Source organism: Narcine bancroftii, chromosome 4, assembly GCF_036971445.1.
Source record: "Narcine bancroftii isolate sNarBan1 chromosome 4, sNarBan1.hap1, whole genome shotgun sequence".
In the NCBI taxonomy this organism is placed as follows: domain Eukaryota; kingdom Metazoa; phylum Chordata; class Chondrichthyes; order Torpediniformes; family Narcinidae; genus Narcine; species Narcine bancroftii.
The window spans coordinates 69,733,277-69,740,976 of record NC_091472.1 but is presented as its reverse complement, the minus strand read 5'-3'; positions in this window follow the sequence as shown (position 1 = coordinate 69,740,976).

The following is a 7,700-nucleotide window of genomic DNA, read 5'->3' as shown; positions in this document are numbered from 1 at the left end:
GAATAAAATGTCTGTGTATGTCTGCAATAAACCAGTCTTGAGTTGATTACCTTTGTGTGTGTGTGTGTGTGTGTGTGTTTGCCTTTATTTAGTAGCATCTACCGTAGGAGCCGCTACAAATTGGTGACCCTGAAGTTAAGATTCAACGAATTTGAATCCTTATGGAAAAGGAGGACATTCCAACAGCAACAACATCTGCCGCCGTCATGGCAGTTAATGCAGTGGGGCTTCATTTGCCTCCTTTCTGGACACATCAGCCTCAAATTTGGTTTCTTCAAGATGAAACCCAGTTTCGTCTTCGGGGTATAATGGTGGAAGACACAAAATTTTGGAATGTCATTAGTACATTGGACGCATCGCGAGTGAGCGAATTTATTGCCCATCCTCTGGCAGAAGACCAGTACACCAGGTTCCACCAGTTTCTTTTTGACACGTTGGAACTTACTAGGCATGTGCGTGGCACGCGTCTTTTGAACATGGAAGGCCTAGGTGACCAGAATCCATCAAACCTGATGAATGAGATGCTGGCATTGTCAGATGGTTATTCCCATTGTCTGCTTTTCGAAACCTTATTTCTGTCAAAATGTCCAGTTCACATTGCCATACCCATTGGTAACATGGATTTCCACCGTCCCCATGACGTGGCTCGAGAGGTTGACCAGCTCTACCATACTCCTACACAAAAGTCTGCCCGAATACATCCAGGTTTTGCAGCAGAAGCATCTCCCGCATCCTACCAGCCTCCTGTATCTGCAGTCCAATCCAAGAAAGAGGAACGTGCTGATGTACATCGAGAGTGGTGTTTTTACCATCACCTCTGGGGAAAAAATGCACATAAGTGCATCTAGCCATGTACCTACTACAAAAAGTTGGGGAAACTAGAGAGTCAGCTGCCAGTAGTGGCCTCAGCAGCTGGCGTACATACAGGCCTATTGTATCTTCAGGACGATGTGGGTAAGAGCAAATTCCTTGGTGCTGAACTTAGTTTACTCCTGCTGACCTATTTTGAAAGGACACATAAGAAACGCCACTTGACCGAGAGGAGTCACGTGATGGAGTAGTGGCCGGACGGTGAACTCCAGCCCTCTCCAGAAAAGTCGGGAAAAACAAGAGAAAATACAAAGGCACAGAAATAAAAGTTAAAGAAAAGTGAGTATAAAGGTGGAAAGAAGATGGCGACAAAAAAAGAAAAATCAAAAGCAACGGTAAGAAGAGAGGAAGAGAAGGCAACGGCGGAAGAAGGTGAAGGCCTTACCTGTTCGAAGAGGCCCGCGGTGGAGAGAGAAACCCGCTCCCTCAGGTCGGTAGATAATGGACTACAAAAATGGCTCGCAGAGCCGAGAAAAAGTGCGCAACCGCACATGAAAATAAACACCGACGGGAGAGGGGACCAGCTGGGGAGTTGATCTCCACAGCCGGCAACGACAGCTGCAGAACACCTGCAGCAAGAAGAGACCACAGAAGACAATGGAAACAAGAAAGAAGAGAAGGAAAGGGCAACAAAGAATCAACAGATGGCCAACCCAGAGGAAGAAGAAGAGGAAGAGGAAGAGTACAGTGAAATAGAAGAAGAAGAGAAAGGCAAGATAAAGGAGGTACTTTCTCTTATTAAAGGATACATGGAGTAATTTAAAGAATGGCAAACACAGGAATTTAATGATTTAAGAAAAAGAATAAACAACACAGAAGAGAAAATGAATAAAATAGATATGACCTTAACAGAAATGGGAAAGAAAATGGACAAGATGGAAGAGCGGGCAGTAGCAGCAGAAATGGAGGTAGAAGACTTAAAAAAGAAATTGGAGGAATCTAATAAAAAAGCGATAGAGACACAAGAACTGTTAGCTCAAAAAATAGATAAGGCCTTAAGGAAGATGAAGAAGGCAAGAATATGAGGGAGTTTATAAAAGATTGGATCCCTAAGACCCTAGGATGTCCAGAACTACAGCAAGAAATGGAAATGGAAAGGGCACATAGAGCATTGGCCTCTAAACCACAACCACAACAAAAACCAAGATCTATTGTAGTAAAATTCCTAAGATATACTACAAGAGAAAAGGTACTGGAGAAGACAATGGAAAAAGTAAGAGAGGGCAACAAACCACTGGAGTATAAAGGGCAAAAAATCTTTATTTATCCAGATATAAGTTTTGAACTCCTAAAGAAGAGAAAAGAGTTCAATACAGCAAAGGCGATTTTATGGAAGAAAGGGTATAAATTTATACTAAAGCATTCAGCGGTATTGAAAATATTTATTCCAGGACAACAAAACAGACTATTCTCGGACCCAGAAGAAGCACGAAAATTTGCAGAACAATTACAAAAATAGACTGAGGGATGAAGACGGGTAATGAGAGTAAAAATGATCACGATTGATATGTATGTGGGTAAAGAGGTATAAGAGTGAATAAATAAAATGTGCATATTTGAAGGTATCTGTACTTAGAGGAAAATATAGATAGTATAGACAAGAATGAATAAGGGAAGGAAATGGAATAGAGAGAATAAGGAGGGAATTAAAAGAGTGACCTTTGTTACATATGAAAAGTGAAATCTTTTCTGGGGAGGGCTGGGTGGGGAGAAATAGCGGTCACTGCAAAATCAGTTGACGCTTGCGAGTGAATTCGCAAACCCAAATGAAGTGGGGAGATGTGGTTGTCCGACAAGGGATAAAGGACAACTCAGGAGGGGAAGGGGAGATTGGGGATAAAGAAGATATAAATAGAAGAATAAGGAAAATGTTGGATGTTGTAGGAATGTTGTCTTATAAAGAGTTGAAAATAAGAAAACAGAAATGGAAAAGGAGGAAAGGTAATGATGGAAAAACAGAAGGAGAAGATAAACAAAGTATAAAATGGCTACGCTGAACTATATGACTTTAAATATTAATGGAATACATAACCAAATTAAAAGGAAGAAACTACTAAATTTACTGAAAAAGGAAAAAATTGATATAGCATTTGTCCAAGAAACACACTTAACTGAATTGGAGCACAAGAAATTAAAGAGAGATTCAAAAGCAAGAGGAGTGGCTATATTAATTAGTAAAAATGTGCCATTTAAAATAGAAGAGGAAATAATAGATCCAGCAGGGAGATATGTTATGATAAAATGTCAGATATATTCGGAGTTTTGGAATCTACTTAATATATATTCACCTAACGAAGAAGATCAAAAGTTTATGCAAGATATCTTTTTGAAGGTAGCTAATACGCAAGGGAACATACTAATAGGAGGGGATTTCAACCTGAATTTGGATCCAAATATGGATAAAACGGGGAAAAAAATTAACAGGAAGAACAAAGTAACCAAATTTATAATTAAATCAATGCAAGAAATGAAACTTTTGGATATATGGAGGAAACAAAACCCAAAAGAAAAGGAATACTCATACTACTCGGCTAGACATAAAACATACTCAAGAATAGACCTATTTTTGTTATCAGCTAGTATGCAGGATAGAGTAAGAAAAACAGAATATAAAGCGAGAATACTATCGGACCATTCACCCTTAATATTGACAGTAAAGCTAGAGGACATCCCTCCAAGAATGTATAGATGGAGATTAAACCCCATGCTACTTAAAAGACAGGATTTTAGAGAATTTATTGAAAAACAATTAAAAATGTATTTTGAAGTAAATACGGAATCAGTGGAAGATAAGTTTATACTATGGGACGCAATGAAAGCATTCATTAGAGGGCAAATAATAAGCTATGTAACCAAGATGAAGAAGGACTATAATCAGGAAACAGAGCAGTTGGAAAGGGAAATAGTAAACAGAAAAAAAATTAGCAATAAAGGAAGATACAACTAAAAGAAGAGAATTGGAGGATAAAAAAATAAAATATGAAACATTACAAACATATAAGGTAGAGAAGAATATAATGAAGACAAAACAGAAATATTATGAACTAGGGGAAAAAACGCACAAAATCCTAGCATGGCAGCTTAAGACAGAACAAGCTAAGAAAATGGTATTGGCATCAAGGAAAAAAGACAAACAAATTACATATAATCCAAAAGAAATTAAGGAAAACTTTAGAGAATTCTATGAACAATTATACCGAACTGAAAACGAAGGGAAAGATGGGAAAATAGAGGAATTTTTGACTAAAATTGAACTACCAAAACTACAAATAGAGGAACAAAATAAATTAACAGAACCATTTGGAATAGTAGAAATACAAGAGATAATAAAAAAAATTACCAAATAATAAGACACCAGGAGAGGATGGATTTCCAATAGAATTCTACAAAACATTTAAAGACTTATTAATACCGCCCCTCCTGGATGTAATCAACCAGATTGATGAAACACAAAGCTTACCAGATTCATGTAAAACAGCAATAATTACAGTAATACTAAAACAAGGGAAAGATCCACTCTTACCAGCGTCATATAGACCAATATCTTTGCTAAACACAGACTATAAGATAATAGCTAAACTATTAGCAAACAGATTAGCAGAACAGGTACCGAAAATGGTAAATTTAGACCAAACTGGATTTATCAAAAAAGACGCACAACAGACAATATTTGTAAATTTATTAACTTAATTCATGCAGTAGAAGGAAATAAAGCACCTGCAGTAGCAGTTGCTTTAGACGCAGAGAAGGCCTTCGACAGAGTAGAATGGAATTATTTGTTCAAAGTATTGCAAAAATTCAGTTTACCAGAGAAGTATATTAATTGGATTAAAGCATTATATAAGGGACCGTTAGCGAAAGTGACAGTAAATGGACATGTATCAAAGCAATTTAACTTAAGCAGGTCAACGCGGCAGAAAAAGTCACTGTAAATGTGTGAAAAAGAAAGTGTATATCATGGCTAATGTGATTTATGGTGTGAAAAATAATAAATTTAAAAAAATAAGAAACGCCACTTGACCCAGCAAGTGGCGAATGGAAGTGCCATTCCAAGTTTCAGCACTAGACGAGTCTCAATCTGAATAGGTGGAACCATGTTCCATTGGAATTGTGTCCTCGCTTCTGTCGCTCAACCCATTTTGGGTGCGGATTTTTTACGTTCCCACGACTTATTGGTAGACATAAAACGCAGAAAATTAGTTCACGCCACCACCTTTCAGACATATCCACTGGTGTGCATGAAGGGGAGAGTTTTGCAGCTTGGAGTACAAACGTTACACACGGATGCATATACTGCTCTACTCAACGAATTTCCCCATATTCTCACCCCTAAATTCAATGCCTCAAGAACAGCCCATGGTGTGTCTCATTACATAGGCACATCAGGCCCTCCAGTCCATGCCAGGGCTAGTTGTCTGGTGCCTGATAAATTGCAGCAAGCAAAGGCAGAATTTAAAGCAATGGGTCATCCAACGCTCAAACAGCCCTTGGGCCTCACCTTTGCATATGGTACCCAAGAAGACAGGTGGATGAAAACCCTGCAGCGACTATCGTAGGCTTAATGAAATCAATACCCCTGACAGATACCCAATTCCATACATGAAGGATTTCACCGCCCATCTGCATCATTGCCGCATATTTTCAAAGATTGATTTGGTTAAGGGATATCATTAGATATCGATTCATGAGAATTATATTCCCAACACAGCAATTATTACGTCATTTGGTCTTTTTGAATTCCTCAGAATGCCATTTGGCTTAAAAAATGCCGTGCAAACTTTTCAGCGGCTTACGGACGCTCTAGGCAGAGATTTAGACTTTGCGTCTATTTACTTGGACGACATCCTTGTAGCAAGTCAAAATGAGCAAGATCACTGGCTTTTCCAACAGCTCCAAGACTTTGGTCTGACAATTAATCTTGACATGTGTCAATTTGGCAAGTCAATCATAGAATTCTTAGGGCATAAAATTACAGTAGACAGCATATCTCCATTATCAGGCAAAGTAGACGACATCCGTACATTCTCCAGACCTGTAACCATTAAAGGGCTACAGAAGTTTTTGGGAATGATAAATTTTTATCACAGATTTATTCCCGGGATTGCTGAGATCCTGCGACCCCCTGTTTGACATCATCTCTGCTCTAAACAAAAACATTACCTGGACTGCAGAGGCAGAGGCTGCATTTATATCCACCAAAGAGGCATTAGCCAAAGCAGCGATGCTTGCGCATCCAAATCCTGAAGCTGCTTTGATGCTTGGCACAGGTGCCTTTGGAACAGCTGTGGGTACAGTTTTGGAACAATACATCAATGGCCATAATCAGCCCCTTGCCTTCTTTAGTCATCATCTAAGACCAGGGGAAGTGAAGTACAGCACCTTTGATCGAGAACTATTAGCACTTTATCTGGCGATAAGGTACTTTCGTTACATCTTGGAAGGTCGACATTTCACCATATTCACAGACCATAAACCGCTCATTTTTGCCTTTAGCAAAGTCACAGATCCTTGGTCGGCAAGACAACAATGACATTTGTCCTACATTTTGGAGTTTACTTTGGTCATACGTCATATTTTGTGAAAGGACAATCTGGTAGCAGATGCGCTCTCTAGATTAAATGTGTGCCATATTCAAGGTTGAGTCAACATAGCTGAATTGGCTGCGGCACAATCCGCGGATCCGGCATACAGCTATTACTGGACTTGACATTCAACAGATGGCACCACAACAAGGTAGTCCAGAATTCCTTTGTGATGAATCATTGGGCTATGCTCGACCATTGGTCCCATTATCTTGGAGAACAGCGTCTTTTTGATGACATTCACAATCTATCAAACCCATCCATCAGGACTTCAGTCAAAATAATGTCTAACACGTGGCATGGGCTGAAAAAAGATATCGCGCAATGGGCACGAATGTGTATATCCTGCCAATCTGCGAAAATTCAACACCACACCAAGGCACCCCTTCAGCCTTTCCCGACAATACCCAGAAGATTTGAGCATGTGCACATGGATCTGGTTGGACCATTACCAGTATCACAGGACATGAGGTATATTCTCACGGTAGTAGACCGCTTCGCATGCTGGCCAGAGTCCATTCCATTACCAGTCAGTGATCCTGAGGCATGTGCTAGAGCATTCATCTTAAATTGGATTGCTAAATTTGGAGTGCCTACACACATAACTTCAGACCATGCACTACAGTTCACTTCAGCGTTATGGGCTTCCTTGGCTTGTTTTTGTGGTACACAGTTGCACCACACTACTGTGTACCATCCGCAGTCCAACGACCTGGTGGAACATTTCCATCGGCAACTTAAATCTTCACTGAAGGCCTGACTCACCGGCCCCAACTGGGTCAATGAATTACCTTGGGCTCTACTCGGAGTACGAACAGCTCCAAAAGAAGATCTGTCTGCGTCGTCTGGTTTCAGGAGATATTCTCTTCACAAGCAATTCAGACATGGATGTCCTGCAACAACTCTGCAAGGGTATTGCTAACAGCAAACCATCCTCTACTAACTGGCATGGCAAACCTAGGCAACAAGTGCCCCAATCACTATTAAACACTGAATTTGTATTCGTACGAAGACGGGTTCCAGGGGCACTGTTACTAAAACCATACGAAGGACCATTTTGTGTGATTAAGAGAGATAGTGGTATATACATTAGACATCAGAGGGCTTCTGCAACTATTCAGCGTGGACAGACTTAAACCTGCCCACACGGACCCTATTTCACCAGTTCAGTGCCCTCAGCCCAGGCGACGTGGATGTCCGCCTAAGTCGAGCGTATCTGGCATCTTAAGTTACAGTGACAATTCTTGG